This window comes from Salarias fasciatus, chromosome 5, assembly GCF_902148845.1.
Source record: "Salarias fasciatus chromosome 5, fSalaFa1.1, whole genome shotgun sequence".
NCBI classification, from domain to species: domain Eukaryota; kingdom Metazoa; phylum Chordata; class Actinopteri; order Blenniiformes; family Blenniidae; genus Salarias; species Salarias fasciatus.
Window position 1 is genome coordinate 34,122,869 of NC_043749.1, and position 22,641 is coordinate 34,145,509.

Consider the following 22,641-nt stretch of genomic DNA (forward strand, 5'->3'; position numbering starts at 1 on the left):
GTTGGACATGAGATTCCCATGAACTGGAATTTCCCAGGATATTCCCACTCTGACTTTCTCATATCATAATGTGGTGTTGCAAGGTGAATTTGTTCAGTGGAATTGTTGTCTAAAAGCAGTACAGGACCTGTGATCATGGACTCTGTAATGGATAGACAAGGGTCCAAACAGTGATTGTGCTGAGCTCAACAACAAATGAATGGATCATCATATCTGAAGACAAATCGAGCATTGGACATTTGATCATCAGTTGGTCTGGAAGACGGGTCCAGACTAGTTCCCGGCTCTCTCCTCAGCAGCCTTTAACTAGTTCAAAGTTGCTGAACAATATTGTATCAATAACCAGACTGTCAGATCATGATGGTCGCACCTCTGTTCTCTCACTCATTCTCCTGTCTTCTTCTTTTTCCAGGTGACGACTGATGGCAGGTGAGCTTGTTGCAGTGGCTCAGTCCACCAGAGAAGATCTCCTGAGTGCACCTGATGGAACTGGAGCCGATCTGCCAGAGATGCTGGAGCCGGTTCAGGAGGATGAGTATCCTGACGTGACAATACCTCCTTATTCTCTTCCAGTCTTCATTCAGGTAACGATCTGATAGCCCAGTATTAACCCATTTTAATACATTTTTACTGTAAACCTGATCTGCAGAGGGCCTCTAACTCTGTCCTCACCAGTGAGTCCTTTAGGACGTTACAGTTGAAAGTGAAGTCCTGTCAGCTCCCCATTGGAGGACTTCAGTTCCAGTGAAGCTGCTCGTATCTGACCATGAAACAAGGTGGTCTCTTGACTGTTTCTCTTAAATGAGCTGCATGAACTGTTCTTCTTTTCTTCTCATGTGACAGGACGGCCGATGTGATCTCAGAGACGTTCCCAGATGGGAGGCAGTCGATGCCTGACTCCACCAGATGATAACTGCTCTTTCTAACATGGAAATAGCAGAAATCCTGAGGCTGTGCTCCTGTCTGGATCCCATCAACAAGCTCCTCAGCAGGTCCTCCTGGAACCCTGAGAAGACCAGCTGGCCAGGGCCTGCAGATCCTCTATCAAGACCAGCAGCTCTGCTCCAGGCCAGCAAGCAGTGAGAGGTGTCTGCCGAGAGTCTGCTTCTAATGTGTGTGTAGCTGTGTGTTCACGTGTAACTTACACCACTTGATGGTGTGTGTGTCTGCATCTAATACACTACTGATATAGACATCTGGATGTGTTTGTACATGTGCCTGTAACATACAGGGGTGTGTTCTATGTGTAGACTTTACACACACAGTGTGTGTTACGCCTTCCTGTCTGTTCTGTTCTTGTCTAAATGATGTGTGTCTCTGACAGGATTTGATGTTTCATCCATTCAACATATTTTATTCATTTTAGGTGTTAAATCAAAGTATTATTGTGTTAAAATTGCATTTTGCAGCTTTAAAGCAAAGGCTAAAATAGCTGATAAGTGGTAACAAGTCAAAATAGTGTTGATGTGTCACTGAAAACAAACAACAAAAACACAACTCTTGTGGTGTAACAGCAACACAGCCAACCTTTGGGTGGAAGATTCCAGGTGCAAATCCTGGCAAGAGTGTGCAACTTGTTGTAATTTTTTGTAATCATAGAGGATTATCAATAATATTAATAATATTAATGGATTAACACAGCAATAAATATTTAACGGAACAATAATAGAGGAATAAGTACATTTCTGAGCTACAGCGTCTGATGATTTATGATTTTATGCTGAATTTTCTCATTTTTTTCTCCTTTTCTCTTCCCCCCTTCCCCTTTTTCCTTTTTTTTCTTTCCCCCACCGTAGCAGTCCCTTTTGCCCCATCCTTGGCCGCGCAATGGATAACGCGTCTGACTACGGATCAGGAGATTCCAGGTTCGACTCCTGGCTAGCTCGAAAAAACCTTTAGGGAATTTCACACGTGACAACTCTGGTGCTCCAGATTGCCCCTCATCTTGAAGTGCATGGACCCCAAAACAACAGTGTTGTCTTGCACATGTTGACACCGTACAACATTTCATCACAATGCGATTGTTTTGTTTGGGACAACAACACGATTGCTGTGCAATGGCCCCCAAAATCCCGTTGAAGCCAAAACATCTGAGCAGAGTTGACAAGGAAAGCAGGCTACTGCCCATTTCTTTCAAAAAATTCACAGCAATACTGAGTAAAGGATAACTCTTCCAAATGCACACACAGGTCACCCCACCTCTGCTCAATGCTCCTTGCATCGTCAAGCTGCAGAAACAGCATATCCACCCGATTTTGGAGGTTTCTTAAAGTCCAAATCCAAAGGTCAAACATTTCAAGTCATCCAGAAATCTCACTGGCTTGTTTGATCTCCGCTGTCCACAAGATCTAGAAGTCTCGTTCTGCGACAACTCCAAAGTTTCAACAGCCTCCCCGGCACAGTGTCTGACTTGTGTTACTTTGAATTCCAGGAACAACAATGCGTGCAGTCAAAAATACTCAAGCGGAGTTGACACTTAACGTCACGGACACAGCACTGGCTGAAGTAGCTCAAAGGCCAATCAGCAAATCGCATGACAGAACTGACAATGGATTTCATGGAGACATGGTCCAGCTGAAGGTGATGGCCAGCACTGTCAGCAAAGATAAGCTTAGACACTGAAAGCACCACTCATCACTGTGGCCGTGATCGTATAGAGGTCAGTACTCTGCGTTGTGGCCGCAGCAACCCCGGTTCGAGTCCGGGTCACGGCAGTCGTTAGTCAAGTCTTCCGGCGGGCGTCACTCCTTTGCTTGATCCGTCCTTCACATGTGGATGGCGTGACTCCACACAGTGCTCCCCTTCTCTCGAACTCTGCTGTGAGGAAGATTGGTCTTCTGTCGAGTTTCACCTTCAGTGGCATCCTTTTAAACATGCACCATCCATTTCAAAGTGAACTGGAACGAGCTCTCTGTGCTTTTCAGCAAATTGTGGATCACTGAATGTCCGACTCTTCAATTCAGCTTCATTTCAATCGCGCCAGACCACCAACCTCTGGGATCCTGGAGGGAGACCGGGGGTGGAGGGTGCGACAGAGACTACAGGTGGTGAGACTTCATAGACCAGAAGGACACGGGTGAAGGACACCTAGTAGAGAAACACGTTGAGTGTGAAAGCAAAGTTGAGAAGCTCAGTGTATAGGTCCCCCAGCAGTCTTGACCTCGAGCAACTTCACTAAGAAAATGGTGCAGGGAGGCCTAAACCAGCCCCAACTGTCAGCTTTACTGAATGGAAAGATCTTAAGCCCAGCCTTGAAAGTACAGACTGTGTCAGCCTCCCGAGTGAAATCTCCGGGACCGTCCGGGTCCACATGACCCGAGCCGGCAAGCTGAAATGCTCTGCCTCCCGTTGTACTTTTCGAAAACCTGGGAACCTCCACTAGGCCAGCTCTGTTAAATTGAGGGGATCTCCTGGGACTTGCAATATGGGAGTACCAGCTCTTCAAGATATGATGGTTCTCAGTGGTTAGAGCTTTATTGGCTAAAAGATGGACTTTACATTCTATGCTACATTGAACTTGAAGCCAGTGAAGAGATGCTAGTAATAGGGTGTTGTAATCTCTCCTGTTGATTCTTGTTGATCAGAGCATCATGGATGCACATATGAATCTTACCTTTGAAGTGGTTCACGGACGTTGCCTCAGTACTGGTTTTGAGTGACTTTTCTGGTGAAAATCAGCCACCCAAGTGGGCTAGTGGCGCAATGGATAACGCGTCTGACTACGGATCAGGAGATTCCAGGTTCGACTCCTGGCTAGCTCAAAAAAACCTTTAGGGAATTTCACACGTGACAACTCTGGTGCTCCAGATTGCCCCTCATCTTGAAGTGCATGGACCCCAAAACAACAGTGTTGTCTTGCACATGTTGACACCGTACAACATTTCATCACAATGCGATTGTTTTGTTTGGGACAACAACACGATTGCTGTGCAATGGCCCCCAAAATCCCGTTGAAGCCAAAACATCTGAGCAGAGTTGACAAGGAAAGCAGGCTACTGCCCATTTCTTTCAAAAAATTCACAGCAATACTGAGTAAAGGATAACTCTTCCAAATGCACACACAGGTCACCCCACCTCTGCTCAATGCTCCTTGCATCGTCAAGCTGCAGAAACAGCATATCCACCCGATTTTGGAGGTTTCTTAAAGTCCAAATCCAAAGGTCAAACATTTCAAGTCATCCAGAAATCTCACTGGCTTGTTTGATCTCCGCTGTCCACAAGATCTAGAAGTCTCGTTCTGCGACAACTCCAAAGTTTCAACAGCCTCCCCGGCACAGTGTCTGACTTGTGTTACTTTGAATTCCAGGAACAACAATGCGTGCAGTCAAAAATACTCAAGCGGAGTTGACACTTAACGTCACGGACACAGCACTGGCTGAAGTAGCTCAAAGGCCAATCAGCAAATCGCATGACAGAACTGACAATGGATTTCATGGAGACATGGTCCAGCTGAAGGTGATGGCCAGCACTGTCAGCAAAGATAAGCTTAGACACTGAAAGCACCACTCATCACTGTGGCCGTGATCGTATAGAGGTCAGTACTCTGCGTTGTGGCCGCAGCAACCCCGGTTCGAGTCCGGGTCACGGCAGTCGTTAGTCAAGTCTTCCGGCGGGCGTCACTCCTTTGCTTGATCCGTCCTTCACATGTGGATGGCGTGACTCCACACAGTGCTCCCCTTCTCTCGAACTCTGCTGTGAGGAAGATTGATCTTCTGTCGAGTTTCACCTTCAGTGGCATCCTTTTAAACATGCACCATCCATTTCAAAGTGAACTGGAACGAGCTCTCTGTGCTTTTCAGCAAATTGTGGATCACTGAATGTCCGACTCTTCAATTCAGCTTCATTTCAATCGCGCCAGACCACCAACCTCTGGGATCCTGGAGGGAGACCGGGGGTGGAGGGTGCGACAGAGACTACAGGTGGTGAGACTTCATAGACCAGAAGGACACGGGTGAAGGACACCTAGTAGAGAAACACGTTGAGTGTGAAAGCAAAGTTGAGAAGCTCAGTGTATAGGTCCCCCAGCAGTCTTGACCTCGAGCAACTTCACTAAGAAAATGGTGCAGGGAGGCCTAAACCAGCCCCAACTGTCAGCTTTACTGAATGGAAAGATCTTAAGCCCAGCCTTGAAAGTACAGACTGTGTCAGCCTCCCGAGTGAAATCTCCGGGACCGTCCGGGTCCACATGACCCGAGCCGGCAAGCTGAAATGCTCTGCCTCCCGTTGTACTTTTCGAAAACCTGGGAACCTCCACTAGGCCAGCTCTGTTAAATTGAGGGGATCTCCTGGGACTTGCAACATGGGAGTACCAGCTCTTCAAGATATGACGGTTCTCAGTGGTTAGAGCTTTATTGGCTAAAAGATGGACTTTACATTCTATGCTACATTGAACTTGAAGCCAGTGAAGAGATGCTAGTAATAGGGTGTTGTAATCTCTCCTGTTGATTCTTGTTGATCAGAGCATCATGGATGCACATATGAATCTTACCTTTGAAGTGGTTCACAGACGTTGCCTCAGTACTGGTTTTGAGTGACTTTTCTGGTGAAAATCAGCCACCCAAGTGGGCTAGTGGCGCAATGGATAACGCGTCTGACTACGGATCAGGAGATTCCAGGTTCGACTCCTGGCTAGCTCGAAAAAACCTTTAGGGAATTTCACACGTGACAACTCTGGTGCTCCAGATTGCCCCTCATCTTGAAGTGCATGGACCCCAAAACAACAGTGTTGTCTTGCACATGTTGACACCGTACAACATTTCATCACAATGCGATTGTTTTGTTTGGGACAACAACACGATTGCTGTGCAATGGCCCCCAAAATCCCGTTGAAGCCAAAACATCTGAGCAGAGTTGACAAGGAAAGCAGGCTACTGCCCATTTCTTTCAAAAAATTCACAGCAATACTGAGTAAAGGATAACTCTTCCAAATGCACACACAGGTCACCCCACCTCTGCTCAATGCTCCTTGCATCGTCAAGCTGCAGAAACAGCATATCCACCCGATTTTGGAGGTTTCTTAAAGTCCAAATCCAAAGGTCAAACATTTCAAGTCATCCAGAAATCTCACTGGCTTGTTTGATCTCCGCTGTCCACAAGATCTAGAAGTCTCGTTCTGCGACAACTCCAAAGTTTCAACAGCCTCCCCGGCACAGTGTCTGACTTGTGTTACTTTGAATTCCAGGAACAACAATGCGTGCAGTCAAAAATACTCAAGCGGAGTTGACACTTAACGTCACGGACACAGCACTGGCTGAAGTAGCTCAAAGGCCAATCAGCAAATCGCATGACAGAACTGACAATGGATTTCATGGAGACATGGTCCAGCTGAAGGTGATGGCCAGCACTGTCAGCAAAGATAAGCTTAGACACTGAAAGCACCACTCATCACTGTGGCCGTGATCGTATAGAGGTCAGTACTCTGCGTTGTGGCCGCAGCAACCCCGGTTCGAGTCCGGGTCACGGCAGTCGTTAGTCAAGTCTTCCGGCGGGCGTCACTCCTTTGCTTGATCCGTCCTTCACATGTGGATGGCGTGACTCCACACAGTGCTCCCCTTCTCTCGAACTCTGCTGTGAGGAAGATTGGTCTTCTGTCGAGTTTCACCTTCAGTGGCATCCTTTTAAACATGCACCATCCATTTCAAAGTGAACTGGAACGAGCTCTCTGTGCTTTTCAGCAAATTGTGGATCACTGAATGTCCGACTCTTCAATTCAGCTTCATTTCAATCGCGCCAGACCACCAACCTCTGGGATCCTGGAGGGAGACCGGGGGTGGAGGGTGCGACAGAGACTACAGGTGGTGAGACTTCATAGACCAGAAGGACACGGGTGAAGGACACCTAGTAGAGAAACACGTTGAGTGTGAAAGCAAAGTTGAGAAGCTCAGTGTATAGGTCCCCCAGCAGTCTTGACCTCGAGCAACTTCACTAAGAAAATGGTGCAGGGAGGCCTAAACCAGCCCCAACTGTCAGCTTTACTGAATGGAAAGATCTTAAGCCCAGCCTTGAAAGTACAGACTGTGTCAGCCTCCCGAGTGAAATCTCCGGGACCGTCCGGGTCCACATGACCCGAGCCGGCAAGCTGAAATGCTCTGCCTCCCGTTGTACTTTTCGAAAACCTGGGAACCTCCACTAGGCCAGCTCTGTTAAATTGAGGGGATCTCCTGGGACTTGCAACATGGGAGTACCAGCTCTTCAAGATATGACGGTTCTCAGTGGTTAGAGCTTTATTGGCTAAAAGATGGACTTTACATTCTATGCTACATTGAACTTGAAGCCAGTGAAGAGATGCTAGTAATAGGGTGTTGTAATCTCTCCTGTTGATTCTTGTTGATCAGAGCATCATGGATGCACATATGAATCTTACCTTTGAAGTGGTTCACGGACGTTGCCTCAGTACTGGTTTTGAGTGACTTTTCTGGTGAAAATCAGCCACCCAAGTGGGCTAGTGGCGCAATGGATAACGCGTCTGACTACGGATCAGGAGATTCCAGGTTCGACTCCTGGCTAGCTCAAAAAAACCTTTAGGGAATTTCACACGTGACAACTCTGGTGCTCCAGATTGCCCCTCATCTTGAAGTGCATGGACCCCAAAACAACAGTGTTGTCTTGCACATGTTGACACCGTACAACATTTCATCACAATGCGATTGTTTTGTTTGGGACAACAACACGATTGCTGTGCAATGGCCCCCAAAATCCCGTTGAAGCCAAAACATCTGAGCAGAGTTGACAAGGAAAGCAGGCTACTGCCCATTTCTTTCAAAAAATTCACAGCAATACTGAGTAAAGGATAACTCTTCCAAATGCACACACAGGTCACCCCACCTCTGCTCAATGCTCCTTGCATCGTCAAGCTGCAGAAACAGCATATCCACCCGATTTTGGAGGTTTCTTAAAGTCCAAATCCAAAGGTCAAACATTTCAAGTCATCCAGAAATCTCACTGGCTTGTTTGATCTCCGCTGTCCACAAGATCTAGAAGTCTCGTTCTGCGACAACTCCAAAGTTTCAACAGCCTCCCCGGCACAGTGTCTGACTTGTGTTACTTTGAATTCCAGGAACAACAATGCGTGCAGTCAAAAATACTCAAGCGGAGTTGACACTTAACGTCACGGACACAGCACTGGCTGAAGTAGCTCAAAGGCCAATCAGCAAATCGCATGACAGAACTGACAATGGATTTCATGGAGACATGGTCCAGCTGAAGGTGATGGCCAGCACTGTCAGCAAAGATAAGCTTAGACACTGAAAGCACCACTCATCACTGTGGCCGTGATCGTATAGAGGTCAGTACTCTGCGTTGTGGCCGCAGCAACCCCGGTTCGAGTCCGGGTCACGGCAGTCGTTAGTCAAGTCTTCCGGCGGGCGTCACTCCTTTGCTTGATCCGTCCTTCACATGTGGATGGCGTGACTCCACACAGTGCTCCCCTTCTCTCGAACTCTGCTGTGAGGAAGATTGATCTTCTGTCGAGTTTCACCTTCAGTGGCATCCTTTTAAACATGCACCATCCATTTCAAAGTGAACTGGAACGAGCTCTCTGTGCTTTTCAGCAAATTGTGGATCACTGAATGTCCGACTCTTCAATTCAGCTTCATTTCAATCGCGCCAGACCACCAACCTCTGGGATCCTGGAGGGAGACCGGGGGTGGAGGGTGCGACAGAGACTACAGGTGGTGAGACTTCATAGACCAGAAGGACACGGGTGAAGGACACCTAGTAGAGAAACACGTTGAGTGTGAAAGCAAAGTTGAGAAGCTCAGTGTATAGGTCCCCCAGCAGTCTTGACCTCGAGCAACTTCACTAAGAAAATGGTGCAGGGAGGCCTAAACCAGCCCCAACTGTCAGCTTTACTGAATGGAAAGATCTTAAGCCCAGCCTTGAAAGTACAGACTGTGTCAGCCTCCCGAGTGAAATCTCCGGGACCGTCCGGGTCCACATGACCCGAGCCGGCAAGCTGAAATGCTCTGCCTCCCGTTGTACTTTTCGAAAACCTGGGAACCTCCACTAGGCCAGCTCTGTTAAATTGAGGGGATCTCCTGGGACTTGCAACATGGGAGTACCAGCTCTTCAAGATATGACGGTTCTCAGTGGTTAGAGCTTTATTGGCTAAAAGATGGACTTTACATTCTATGCTACATTGAACTTGAAGCCAGTGAAGAGATGCTAGTAATAGGGTGTTGTAATCTCTCCTGTTGATTCTTGTTGATCAGAGCATCATGGATGCACATATGAATCTTACCTTTGAAGTGGTTCACGGACGTTGCCTCAGTACTGGTTTTGAGTGACTTTTCTGGTGAAAATCAGCCACCCAAGTGGGCTAGTGGCGCAATGGATAACGCGTCTGACTACGGATCAGGAGATTCCAGGTTCGACTCCTGGCTAGCTCGAAAAAACCTTTAGGGAATTTCACACGTGACAACTCTGGTGCTCCAGATTGCCCCTCATCTTGAAGTGCATGGACCCCAAAACAACAGTGTTGTCTTGCACATGTTGACACCGTACAACATTTCATCACAATGCGATTGTTTTGTTTGGGACAACAACACGATTGCTGTGCAATGGCCCCCAAAATCCCGTTGAAGCCAAAACATCTGAGCAGAGTTGACAAGGAAAGCAGGCTACTGCCCATTTCTTTCAAAAAATTCACAGCAATACTGAGTAAAGGATAACTCTTCCAAATGCACACACAGGTCACCCCACCTCTGCTCAATGCTCCTTGCATCGTCAAGCTGCAGAAACAGCATATCCACCCGATTTTGGAGGTTTCTTAAAGTCCAAATCCAAAGGTCAAACATTTCAAGTCATCCAGAAATCTCACTGGCTTGTTTGATCTCCGCTGTCCACAAGATCTAGAAGTCTCGTTCTGCGACAACTCCAAAGTTTCAACAGCCTCCCCGGCACAGTGTCTGACTTGTGTTACTTTGAATTCCAGGAACAACAATGCGTGCAGTCAAAAATACTCAAGCGGAGTTGACACTTAACGTCACGGACACAGCACTGGCTGAAGTAGCTCAAAGGCCAATCAGCAAATCACATGACAGAACTGACAATGGATTTCATGGAGACATGGTCCAGCTGAAGGTGATGGCCAGCACTGTCAGCAAAGATAAGCTTAGACACTGAAAGCACCACTCATCACTGTGGCCGTGATCGTATAGAGGTCAGTACTCTGCGTTGTGGCCGCAGCAACCCCGGTTCGAGTCCGGGTCACGGCAGTCGTTAGTCAAGTCTTCCGGCGGGCGTCACTCCTTTGCTTGATCCGTCCTTCACATGTGGATGGCGTGACTCCACACAGTGCTCCCCTTCTCTCGAACTCTGCTGTGAGGAAGATTGGTCTTCTGTCGAGTTTCACCTTCAGTGGCATCCTTTTAAACATGCACCATCCATTTCAAAGTGAACTGGAACGAGCTCTCTGTGCTTTTCAGCAAATTGTGGATCACTGAATGTCCGACTCTTCAATTCAGCTTCATTTCAATCGCGCCAGACCACCAACCTCTGGGATCCTGGAGGGAGACCGGGGGTGGAGGGTGCGACAGAGACTACAGGTGGTGAGACTTCATAGACCAGAAGGACACGGGTGAAGGACACCTAGTAGAGAAACACGTTGAGTGTGAAAGCAAAGTTGAGAAGCTCAGTGTATAGGTCCCCCAGCAGTCTTGACCTCGAGCAACTTCACTAAGAAAATGGTGCAGGGAGGCCTAAACCAGCCCCAACTGTCAGCTTTACTGAATGGAAAGATCTTAAGCCCAGCCTTGAAAGTACAGACTGTGTCAGCCTCCCGAGTGAAATCTCCGGGACCGTCCGGGTCCACATGACCCGAGCCGGCAAGCTGAAATGCTCTGCCTCCCGTTGTACTTTTCGAAAACCTGGGAACCTCCACTAGGCCAGCTCTGTTAAATTGAGGGGATCTCCTGGGACTTGCAACATGGGAGTACCAGCTCTTCAAGATATGACGGTTCTCAGTGGTTAGAGCTTTATTGGCTAAAAGATGGACTTTACATTCTATGCTACATTGAACTTGAAGCCAGTGAAGAGATGCTAGTAATAGGGTGTTGTAATCTCTCCTGTTGATTCTTGTTGATCAGAGCATCATGGATGCACATATGAATCTTACCTTTGAAGTGGTTCACGGACGTTGCCTCAGTACTGGTTTTGAGTGACTTTTCTGGTGAAAATCAGCCACCCAAGTGGGCTAGTGGCGCAATGGATAACGCGTCTGACTACGGATCAGGAGATTCCAGGTTCGACTCCTGGCTAGCTCGAAAAAACCTTTAGGGAATTTCACACGTGACAACTCTGGTGCTCCAGATTGCCCCTCATCTTGAAGTGCATGGACCCCAAAACAACAGTGTTGTCTTGCACATGTTGACACCGTACAACATTTCATCACAATGCGATTGTTTTGTTTGGGACAACAACACGATTGCTGTGCAATGGCCCCCAAAATCCCGTTGAAGCCAAAACATCTGAGCAGAGTTGACAAGGAAAGCAGGCTACTGCCCATTTCTTTCAAAAAATTCACAGCAATACTGAGTAAAGGATAACTCTTCCAAATGCACACACAGGTCACCCCACCTCTGCTCAATGCTCCTTGCATCGTCAAGCTGCAGAAACAGCATATCCACCCGATTTTGGAGGTTTCTTAAAGTCCAAATCCAAAGGTCAAACATTTCAAGTCATCCAGAAATCTCACTGGCTTGTTTGATCTCCGCTGTCCACAAGATCTAGAAGTCTCGTTCTGCGACAACTCCAAAGTTTCAACAGCCTCCCCGGCACAGTGTCTGACTTGTGTTACTTTGAATTCCAGGAACAACAATGCGTGCAGTCAAAAATACTCAAGCGGAGTTGACACTTAACGTCACGGACACAGCACTGGCTGAAGTAGCTCAAAGGCCAATCAGCAAATCACATGACAGAACTGACAATGGATTTCATGGAGACATGGTCCAGCTGAAGGTGATGGCCAGCACTGTCAGCAAAGATAAGCTTAGACACTGAAAGCACCACTCATCACTGTGGCCGTGATCGTATAGAGGTCAGTACTCTGCGTTGTGGCCGCAGCAACCCCGGTTCGAGTCCGGGTCACGGCAGTCGTTAGTCAAGTCTTCCGGCGGGCGTTGAAAGCCCTGAAAGTACAGACTGTGTCAGCCTCCCGAGTGAAATCTCCGGGACCGTCCGGGTCCACATGACCCGAGCCGGCAAGCTGAAGTGCTCCGCTTCCCTTTGCACTTTTCGAAAACCTGGGAAGTTCAGATCCACATGAACAAGGAAAAGCCCCCGTGGAAAGTCTCGGGTTCGAGTCCAGGTCATGGGAGCTTGATTGACTGTCAAACAGACTGTCATATGTATGCACTGCATGATAGAAACAGTCTCTGCAACCTTCACGTTGGTGCCATATTTATTCTATTTGGCTTTTGAGAGAACGCCTTTCTCAACAGAGGGTTAGTTATGGGATGGACGACGTGTCTGACTACAGGTCAGGGGTTGTCAGGCACCTTAACTGTACAGCTGATCATTTAGAGATATATAGATATATTCACATTTCGCATTTTTGTAGTATGTGTCCAGCCATGAACCAGCCCCCATTTTTTTGTACATATCACCATTATCAAATATTTGCTTTAATGAATCCAACCAAAAAGGGAAGCTCAGGAAAGTGTGTTATGCTTGACTCCATCCAGGAAACGGATCCAAAGCAACATCAAAGCTTGAAGTCTGGGTTCCAACAGGTTGTGTAAGAAAGCAGCATCATAAATTCACCAAAGGTTCAGCGACATTAGTATGGGGGCAAATACATAATTGGAGGGAACATTCCCTTCACATCAAGAGAAACCTTGGCTGCAACCGGAGACCTTCTCCCTGACTTCCTGAACTCACAATAATGAGGGGCACTGTCGGCCGAGCGTGGGGACTCACATGAGCCAGTTGGGGAGGGTAAAGAGATGGACGGAAAAATTAATATTCTCACTCCGGAAAGCAGATTCATTAAGCTCCATTTTCTGACTGCTCATGAGTATTCAGCTCCATCATGGAGCCTTTTCTCACAGTGGTATGAACTTCCTCCCTCTGGTTTCACGCTGTGCCTGTTCAGTTTAGTGTTTGACTCAGCTTGGGTGAATATGGACTAATGGAGAGCGAAATCCGCCTTCATTGATGTCACTTTCCAATATTTAAACACATCTGGATAATACAGTGGAGTTTGTATTTTACTTTACTGGGTAAAATTGTATTGTATTATTGATTTTCCAAGTTAAAAACATCTTTCTCTTTTATCATACTGGACTTTTCTGAAGTAAATGTTTTCAAAGTAGAGGCAATAAAACTGAACAACGCTAAATTAGAACAATGGCCACATTCAACAGAAGTCTCTGAAATAAAATCAAATTACTGCAGGGACAAACAACAGAATCAGAAACAAACAGGTGAGACTGAACAGTAAAATAAATATGCTCATAAAAAGAGAGAAAAGTCATTGGAGAGAGGTTAATCGGTTCTGTCAGTGCAGATCAGAAACAGGTGCTGCTGATTATTTTGGTTACATTGGTTTAAAGACCGGAGTTCACAAGACTATCCTCTGTATCCATTATAAAAACATCAACTGCTACTCCTCCCACTTTAACACTGAATTCTGCCTCATCCTCACATTTAAACTACAAAAAGCAAACTTTATTCCTTGTATTCAGATGCATGTGGTCAGAATTATACGGACAACTGCTCCCAGTTAGAAAAAAGTGACAGCACAAGGATCTAAATGGAACAGCATTAATCGAACTCTACCGACATGACCAGGAAAAAACAAGCTATGACTAGACAGGGTTTGCTGAGTCAGCAGAGAAGGTGACCTTTCACCCCAGTGTCTGGTGATCTGCTCCCAGCCCCGGACCGTCTCTTTAACTGATCTGGGAAAGACGCTGAAGCCAGGATGGTCCAGTAGTGTGTGTGCATGCTGCATGGCAGCGGTCTCTGTGTGAATGTGGCAGTTTAAAACCCACCACACATGACCAGGGCGGAGCGTTCGCTCCCCGACAGCGGAATAACAAGACGTCTGCTTCAGCCGCCCAGGCGGCCGCTCCTCCCTGGACGTGGCTGCACGGAACACAAAGATAGCTTCCACCTGGTCGGAACCAGAACCCAGACTGGAGTGTTCACCTGAGACTTCATCAAACAGACATCATGAACTCGTCTGAACGTCGACGTGCACGGCTTCATCTGCATGCAGCGTGCGGAGAGCAGAGCGCCACACTGGTCCACAGAGCCGCGAATGCCCATCTCACATCATCAGTCACACAGCGGGCTCAAAACATAAACACAATCCATCACAGCGTGGCGCCCGGCGCAGAGTGGTCAGTGACTGATGAATGGAGCGGGGAGTCGGTTATCAGCGAGCCACGCCGCACGCCGGAGCGTTTCCACCGGCGGCACTGGGAAGTCTCACCTGGCTGCTCATTGTTTGCCCTGATCGATTTTCACCATGAGGCGTCCTCCGGGCCTTCGCTGCACCTAAGCCTTATCGCTCCACAAACCTTAAACACAAATTCCACACACGCACACAGCAGGTCGTTTTCCTACGGGCTCCTGTCACCGTCAGGCGGCGGCGTGACTCCCGGCTGACCTGCTTACCGCTGCTCTGATAAACTTTGGAGTGTTTTTCTCTATTAAGTTTCATTTTACTGAGAAATCGTTTCTTCACAATGTAGATGTTGCATTATCTGAAGGCAGTTTTGAAAGTTAAAATTCCCAGAGCTCTATAAGTGAATTTCTGTTACACATCGTCCCACCACTGGCTCATCCACTCCAAGAGACAGGAAAAGACCACAATTTGTGTATGAATATTTTAGTGCTGTCAATTTTAATCGCGATTAATCCATTGAGGTCTGCCAATTGGGTCAAAGAAAAGAACTAGAGGACAATAGTGTTTTTTCCTGACATTGGGACTGATTTATGAGGATTAGATTCTTCATTGCAATTAATCTCAACTTTGAAAAAGTTAATTGTTGACAGTTCTCTATGAATTAATCACGATTAATTGCGATCAATGCAATTAAATTGTGATCAATGCGATTAAAACTGACAGCACTAGAATATTTCACATTTCAATATTTGCTGAAGGAGACAAAACAGTTTTGTGTTCAAAGTCCAGCCCCTGACACCCTGAACTGATTAAAGCTTGATACACGAGATGAATGGATGGAGGAAGTGCACATATTGTTCCAATGTAATGTACAAAATAACGCCAATGGAAATGGCAACCAAAAAAACATCAGGTCCTGATTCATTTTGTTTACATGATGGAGCGTAAAATAACAACCGACGGCAGGAACGTCAGAATTGAGAGACCATGTGCAACATTGGGGGATGGCTGTGGCTCAGCTGGGAGGACGGAGTGTTTGGCAGACCCGACGTGGGTGGCTTGATCACGATCTCGCCACATTCTGTCTGTGGATATAAGTGTTTCTGTGCTGAACCCTCGATTGCTCCGAATGGCGCGCAGGCACCTTGCGGGGCAGCCAGCGCCATTGATTGATCACACTGAGGCTGCGACTCAGACAGAGAAATGCACTGAAAAAGTGAATTTACCATTTTGTCACAAGCTTGTAAATCATTGTTACCAGCGGGAACTCATTGAGGAAAATCTGTTCACATTCCTGCTACTGCTGGTTCAATCAGAGTTTTTTCCACAGTGCCACGATTCCTCAGCTGAAACTCCTGTGTTGGTCTAAATTGATGAGAAGCCATCGAATAGCTTCTGGATTTAATAACAGCATCCATACTTCCAAATTTTAAATGTTATATTTCACAGGACGCTGGAAGAAATATCCCTCCTTCCTTTGCCGAGGAGGTCGTGGTTCTTTAATGTCTGCTGTGATATGCTGTGTGCTGGCCTGTTTACTTTTATGGCGACAGACTAAGAGGCGCACAAGTCAAAAGACTCGACAAGCTGATCAGGAAGACGGGTGAAGGTGGAATATGTGGCGTCAGGTTCAGACCCGAGGATCATGCTGTCGTTCCACGATGTTCTGATGAAGCACAGGAGCATCTTCAGCCAGCAGCTCATCACTCCTAAATGTAGTACAGCGCCAAGGAAGTATAGGCTGTCTGCGCCTAAAGGACTTTCTTAACCCAGTCTGTGTGTCACACACTCAATAAACATAGTTATCAGTGCATGGAAAGGAAAAAAAATATTGTGATAAACTGCTAAAGCACTAAAATAACAACCTAGATCTCAATCAGTGAAATATTCCAGATGAAAGTCTTTTTTCATTCCGTAATGGAACAGTGAGAACAAAAATGATCGCTGTAGATCAAAGTTGGAAGCTGGCTTCCACAGGCCCTCCTGCCACCGCCACGGAGTCTGTTCCTGACCGTGTGAGCAGAAGCGTGCATGCTGGTGTCCTGCTGGAGGAAATCCTGCTCTACCAGTGCTCCTCCTGGGTCGCTGTCTTCCTTCACCCCCCTCCACGCCTCCTGGCCTCCTCCTGGCTCTGGACACACTCCTGCGATTCACATTGATTCAAATTGATTCACAACCAGTGCTGCTTCCAAGCGCGACAGGTTAATTAGAGGTATGATGACTCTGCACTATGATATGTTGTTTAAGCTTTCCCTTCATTCTTTTGAGCAGTGCGTTTTTATTTATTTTTTTTAATTATTCCTCTTTTACACAGAAGACTTATTGAAAGTATTTTCCCCTGGGCTGATTGAAATATTCTGACTCTAATTTAACAGTCCTGTGAGAGCAGTTATACCAGACCAAACCTGAGTGAACCCAGCTTGGAATACCTGTTTCTCAGTGGGAAAATTCTTAATGCCAAAAAACTGATGTAACTTTAACAGGTTCTAATAGGTTTTTTCCTCCCCGAAGACATTTTTAAATGTCACCATAGGAAATAATTATAACAGAATAATAAAAATGAATTATGTCTGTTTTCTAAAATAGCTCCTTTCGTAGGTCATGTCTCACTGTCACGACTTACTGATACTTTTTAAGAGCTGGAGAGAGATTACAGTCAGGACCTGAGTCCGGTGGCGCGCAGCCCTCCATCACTGCCTGACCAAAACAAGACGTGGTCAACATGACTGAACATGAAGGTTGGCTTCCTCCAACTCATCTCCCTCCTCATCTCCACACCTGTGACAGGTGCTTCCTGTCCTCTGCTGTAGTGCTGTTGAGCCATGCCGTGCAGCCCTGGTAGAGAGTTCTCCCTCGGTTCTCCTGTAAAGTGTCTGAGGAACGTCCTCTGCTGAGCCCTCTTCACCAGCCTGGAGCTATTCAGCTTGTTCTACTGTATTATTTATAGTAATGTTTAACAGTAGGAGATTAAATGGTTTTTATCAAAGTACACTTTTCCATATTCTAGGTAGTATTTTCCTGTTAATGGGCACCGGAAGTCAGAATATACCTGTACCAGAGAGGACAAGGTGCAGTCCATCACAGGGAGTGGATGGATGGAAGGATGGATGGATGATTGATGGAAGGATGGATGGAAGGATGGATGGATGGACAAATGGATGATTGATGAATCGATGGATGATTGATGGATGGCTGGACAAATTGATGGATGAATGGAAGAATGGATGGATGGATGATATAGAAGGAGGGACGAACAGATGTACTATCAATGGATGGATGGATGGATGGATGAATATATGAATGGATGAATGGATGAATGATTGATAGCTGGATGGATGGATGATGGATGTATGATGGATGGATGGATGGATGGATGGATGAATGGATAGATGGATGGATGTATGATGGATGATGGATGGATGGATGGATGGATGAATCTTTCACACAATCACTTCTCACTGTACTTTGCTGTCATGATGCTCTTCAGTCTTTTTCATTGATCTGACTTCAAACCAATACAGTTCTTTTCATTTAGTCATTTCAAAACTGAAGTCAGCATTCCAGCACTGATCTTTTCAACAAAAACAATCAAGTACATGTTTAGCTAACCTGTTATTTGTCTTGTTCTTCTTTCTACCATGGCGTTATCATCCTGTTTTCACCAAAACAACAGAAGTAAGCCTTGATTGGAAAACACCACATAAGACATGTAGTCTGAAGGACTTCTTTAAAAACTGTGTTCTGCTATTTTTGTTGTGCCTCAGGAACATAAAAAAATCACTCACCATGTGTTTTCAGTCTGTGTCCACCATCAAGAACACTTTCTGATCTCCTCTCTCAAGAAAAGCTTGGTGTCTCTTTGCATTGCGCTCCACTCCCCCCTGCGGTCCAGTCCGGAGTCCTGGAGTCGTGGGAGCAGCTGTCAGCTGTGTGGTGGATAGAGGATAGAGGAGTGAGCGTGCTCGCTGTGACAGCTCGCTGATGGCCATGCTGTGGGGTCTGCCTCTCTCTCCCGCCACCGCCAGGCCCACTGTGCTGCCCGGCAGTGGTCGGAGCTCCCACCGGACGCACAGGGGCATGCTGGGCACGCTCTCTGAACCCCAGGATTCTGACAGTGTGCAAGGCTGAACAGAATAATGTCATTCTCTAGGAATATTTTGTAATTTCACTGACATCAATAGCAAGAGTTTTAAATATGGCGAATTGGCCGACTGGAAAGCAGTACAGTGCTGCCTTGTGCCTGCAGCCTCATTTATTATGAAGCAAATCTGCACGCAAGGCCCCTTAATGGCCGTTTCAAATGCCCAAGGCTAGACTTTCATGTGGTTTTTAATAGGGTTTGGTTGTTTAAATAAACCCAGCTCTCCTTTGCCCAGTCTTTTGCTGTGTTTACACCCAGGATGGATTATGGACACTGGTAGTTAACGCTGACTGATGTTCTGTCTTCACTATAATTTCATACTTGTACACATGGGATTTTAATTCACATAAATAATAGCTTTTATTTTCCTTGTTTACATGAAGCAACATAGCAGAACTTGGCTAAAATCATTTGTTTTAAACATGAGCTTTCCTTCTGTCCGTCCTCAGTGGAGGACATTCAGTGTAAATGATGGTGAATCCAGCTGACAGGTGGAGGTGAGCAGTTTATCACACAATCATGCACACACACTTTCACCAATAATGCTACAAAAAACTTGCATTTACACTGGAATCGTTGCCAGGGCTGTGTAAATTGACCCGATCAGCTCAACTGGTGTTTTTGTTGTTGTTTTCATGACAGCTGCCAAAATCTCACTGCTGGTTACTGCTGAACCTCTTTTTTTGGATATCATAAAATCATGTTGCAGATAGATTAATATGTCAAGAACATCTCCAGTCTGCTGTATTTGTTATCATTGAGTGGAAAATGTGGGGCGTCAGCAGCAGATGTCAGTAATGTGTGCAGACTGCAGTTTGTTGGCTGGACAAACACACTCCAATGACTTGGTGTCTGCCCAGGACGCTTCTTTAACATCCGGACACATTTATGTCCAGAACTCCATCCACTCCAGAGAGGAGGACAGGTGCCAAACGGATCCATGGCCCTGCCACAGTGCTGCGATGCAGACAGTTCACCGACTCTCCGAGCCGACGGTTTGGACCAGACCCGCTCGAGATCTGGGACACTTCTGTTGTATTATATGAGGTTTAATTTGACACAAATTAAAAAAATAGTGGTACACAGCAAATTGAGGGGAGTTATATTTTCGGTGTAAATGAAATCTTAGGAAAAGCAGAGTTAATTCTACTCTGACTAGAGTCAGATCAGTTATATTTAACTCCAAGTGTACAAAACGTTGGTGCCAAAACAAAGAGTCAAAGCTAAGTGTTTTCAAATCAAATCTGTCAGTGTTATTGCACTAACATCAACTCTGAACCAATTAACTCCAAACTCCAAACCTGCACATGACACTTCAGGTGTTAATTAATTGGCCCCGCCCCCCAGGGTGCCCCCACTGTGCCAGCAGCAGCTACAGCGGTCAGACACGGACTGAAGAGCTCTTGGAAATCTGCGGATTACTCCATTTTAAGTCCACATTATTCGGTAAGTAAATAAAACTTCTGACAACGTTATGTTTTGAAATGTCGTCCCCTCTCTGGCACATCATCTGTTTTTAAAGGCGCAGCCACTGCTACACTGTCCTGTCAGTGTGATGTTTCTTCGTTAGCCTCCACAGTTCGCTAAAGCTTTATGTTTGTTCTTAAAGATTGTGTCTGTTGAGATAAAGGTTTGAGACACTTTTCCTGCTGTGCTGTTTATGCAGAGAAGCAAGCTAACATGAACTGAGCGGTGTCGGGAGCTCGTTTCAGCAGTAGCTAAAGCTAAACCTCGTGGGATGAAAACCCAGCAGTCTGAACATGGTGACCGCCAACCACGAGCGAGCGCTCGGTGTCCTGAAAGCCTGGACTTTCTTGCGAATGAGTCATAGCTGATGCTAAGACCGGAGCATGATGTGTTGATGGCGCTTACTCTTTTAATCGGTCAGACGATGTCATCCACTTTATTTCATACAATTCACATTTAAAATAAGGCCTGTCTCTTAGATTCACCAAACTACATTTAAACAGAGAGAAGTGGCCTTCCGACGTTGATTTGTTAGTGGTTTTCTCCATGTATCTTCAGTTTCCATCAGAATTCGCCCTGTTATTCATGAAGTTCAAGTTACAATATAAATTAAAATGTAAGGCAGTTTTTTATTTAATTTGATTGTTGATGTACTGCCTTTTTTGTACTTTATTTGCATTCATTTTATGTGCATTTATAGTTATGAATGATTTTTACTGTAGCAACTGCAAATGTAGGTGACCTGTATAATAAAAATGAATAAATAAATAACCACAACCTCTCCATGTCTTAGGTTCTCCTCAGAAACGGATGCTGCAATATCCTCTCCCGACACGTCTTGTGTTAAGGTATATGTGCTTTAAGTGATACTGGCTCAAACTGACTATTAAGCAAACTAAATTTATCCCAATAAAAATGAACTCTACTCATCTGGTATGTTCTGCTAGCTGTACTGTGTACATGCATTTGTGTCATTCTACCTACAGCAAGGAGCCAGCCTCACGACATTCCAGGAGAAAATTGGTGCCACACAGCTCTTCCTCCTCTGCGTTGATGAGCAAAAGAGGAACATCCAAAAATTCTTCATCATTGTGGACCAGAAAGCTCTCTCATGCAGCGCTCTGACATCACTGGCTGCTTTTGGACTATTCAAAGCTCACTTTGTTTTCAGTCTCTCTTATGATGAAGCTCTCTCCAGTTTCTATAAAATCATTCAAACCATGGTCTACAACATCGTTGTTGGAAATGTACTTTGATGAATATTTTCACATGTACTGTATAGAAGAGCAAAATAATGAATATACTGTGATTTGTATTGACAGACTTTACAAAACATTTACAAGTTTACAAGAAGATTATTTTTAACTGGCCGGCAATGAGTCTGAGTCCAAATCCTGCAGATCTGATCAATAAGTGCTGAACAGGAGGGAGCAGCAGAGTGGAGCAGTGGCTGGCGCCGCCATGCAGGAGCAGATGCAGCAGGATTGGATGTCCTCCACAGCCCAGCTGGAATGAAGTGAAGGCAGAATGAATGGACGGACTCACTTTGGGAGTTTTGCTCCTAAAAGACTAAGAACCAAAGTGAAGAAACAACAATAAAGACCGAACACACAGCAGCCACGTCTGAACTTAAACACCAGCAGATTCTAAATAAATTAAACTGCTGCATCTTGTAACAATAATAATTTCATAACAGGGAATGAGTAAAGCCTCCAGTCCAGTGGCCAAATGACTCTAAACAGTCAGCCACACTCGGCGGGAAATGATCTGGTGAGTGTGTGTGAAGGGAAATGTGATTTCTGCTGGAGATAATTGCTCCTCCTGGCTTCAGCAGTGCAGACAGAAAGCAGTTGGTTTGACTCCCTGGAGTCTGTCGGGAATGCCGTTCCGTCGTCCGTCTGAAGAACAGCTCCGGGTGATTAGTTCTCCAGAATAAAGTCATAACAGCCTCAGCGCGGCGCTCAGTCGGCGAGGATTCATCAACTGGAGTGTCATTTCAGCAGCAGTCAGCTCCCTACCTCACTCTTATTCCTTCATATCGCCCAGAACGGGGGGCCGTCATGGTCACTCTGACGGTCGCCATGGTAACAGATGCTCACTATTGTTGGCAAGGTGTTTATTGCCCGCAGCGGACCATCTAATTTCTGTCAGGTCTGGACCTGTGGGTGTCAGTCACTGGCTCAGAAGCAGAGGGACAGGATCAGACCTGGCAGGCCCAATCCAGCAGGAAACAGGAAGCTGAGGGGACAAAAAGCTGTTCTCATGGTGTAACTCAGAGTGTGTCTCAGGTACACTCCAAACCAGAAAACACTTGGACTGAATGATTTATGAACTCATACTGAGAGTTAAGAGCAGTCAGATAGCACCAAGTCCTGCTTTTCATTATGAAAAATCAACATAACCTGGACGTCTTCATGGTGTGTGTGTGTGTGTGTGTGTGTGTGTGTGTGTGTGTGTGTGTGTGTGTGTGTGTGTGTGTGTGTGTGTGTGTGTGTGTGTGTGTGTGTCTCCTCGGGGCACTCTGACATTCCCGTCAGGTTAATTGGTGAATAAAGTGATGGGCGGGTGCTAAACCTAACAACCTGCTGCTGGTTCGTCTTGCAGAAACACAACAATCACGACATTAATCATCTCAAATCATGTTTGCTTTTAATCACTTCCTATTAAATGCAGTGTTTATACT

At 46.1% G+C, this 22,641-nt stretch overlaps 11 non-coding genes across 11 annotated transcripts; all 11 read left to right on the forward strand.

Moving 5' to 3' along the window:
• The first annotated feature begins 2,642 nt into the window (after nucleotides 1-2,642).
• On the forward strand, nucleotides 2,643-2,714 carry trnah-gug (transfer RNA histidin (anticodon GUG)). Its single transcript has one exon. It is a non-coding gene; the product is annotated as a tRNA-His (tRNA).
• Nucleotides 2,715-3,688: 974 nt separating this feature from the next.
• On the forward strand, nucleotides 3,689-3,761 carry trnar-acg (transfer RNA arginine (anticodon ACG)). Its single transcript has one exon. It is a non-coding gene; the product is annotated as a tRNA-Arg (tRNA).
• A 756-nt stretch (nucleotides 3,762-4,517) lies between these two features.
• Nucleotides 4,518-4,589, forward strand: trnah-gug (transfer RNA histidin (anticodon GUG)). The gene has a single exon. It is a non-coding gene; the product is annotated as a tRNA-His (tRNA).
• Nucleotides 4,590-5,563: 974 nt separating this feature from the next.
• On the forward strand, nucleotides 5,564-5,636 carry trnar-acg (transfer RNA arginine (anticodon ACG)). Its single transcript has one exon. It is a non-coding gene; the product is annotated as a tRNA-Arg (tRNA).
• A 756-nt stretch (nucleotides 5,637-6,392) lies between these two features.
• Nucleotides 6,393-6,464, forward strand: trnah-gug (transfer RNA histidin (anticodon GUG)). Its single transcript has one exon. It is a non-coding gene; the product is annotated as a tRNA-His (tRNA).
• A 974-nt stretch (nucleotides 6,465-7,438) lies between these two features.
• On the forward strand, nucleotides 7,439-7,511 carry trnar-acg (transfer RNA arginine (anticodon ACG)). Its single transcript has one exon. It is a non-coding gene; the product is annotated as a tRNA-Arg (tRNA).
• A 756-nt stretch (nucleotides 7,512-8,267) lies between these two features.
• Nucleotides 8,268-8,339, forward strand: trnah-gug (transfer RNA histidin (anticodon GUG)). Its single transcript has one exon. It is a non-coding gene; the product is annotated as a tRNA-His (tRNA).
• Nucleotides 8,340-9,313: 974 nt separating this feature from the next.
• On the forward strand, nucleotides 9,314-9,386 carry trnar-acg (transfer RNA arginine (anticodon ACG)). Its single transcript has one exon. It is a non-coding gene; the product is annotated as a tRNA-Arg (tRNA).
• Nucleotides 9,387-10,142: 756 nt separating this feature from the next.
• On the forward strand, nucleotides 10,143-10,214 carry trnah-gug (transfer RNA histidin (anticodon GUG)). The gene has a single exon. It is a non-coding gene; the product is annotated as a tRNA-His (tRNA).
• Nucleotides 10,215-11,188: 974 nt separating this feature from the next.
• On the forward strand, nucleotides 11,189-11,261 carry trnar-acg (transfer RNA arginine (anticodon ACG)). The gene has a single exon. It is a non-coding gene; the product is annotated as a tRNA-Arg (tRNA).
• Nucleotides 11,262-12,017: 756 nt separating this feature from the next.
• Nucleotides 12,018-12,089, forward strand: trnah-gug (transfer RNA histidin (anticodon GUG)). Its single transcript has one exon. It is a non-coding gene; the product is annotated as a tRNA-His (tRNA).
• The last annotated feature ends 10,552 nt before the right edge of the window (nucleotides 12,090-22,641 follow it).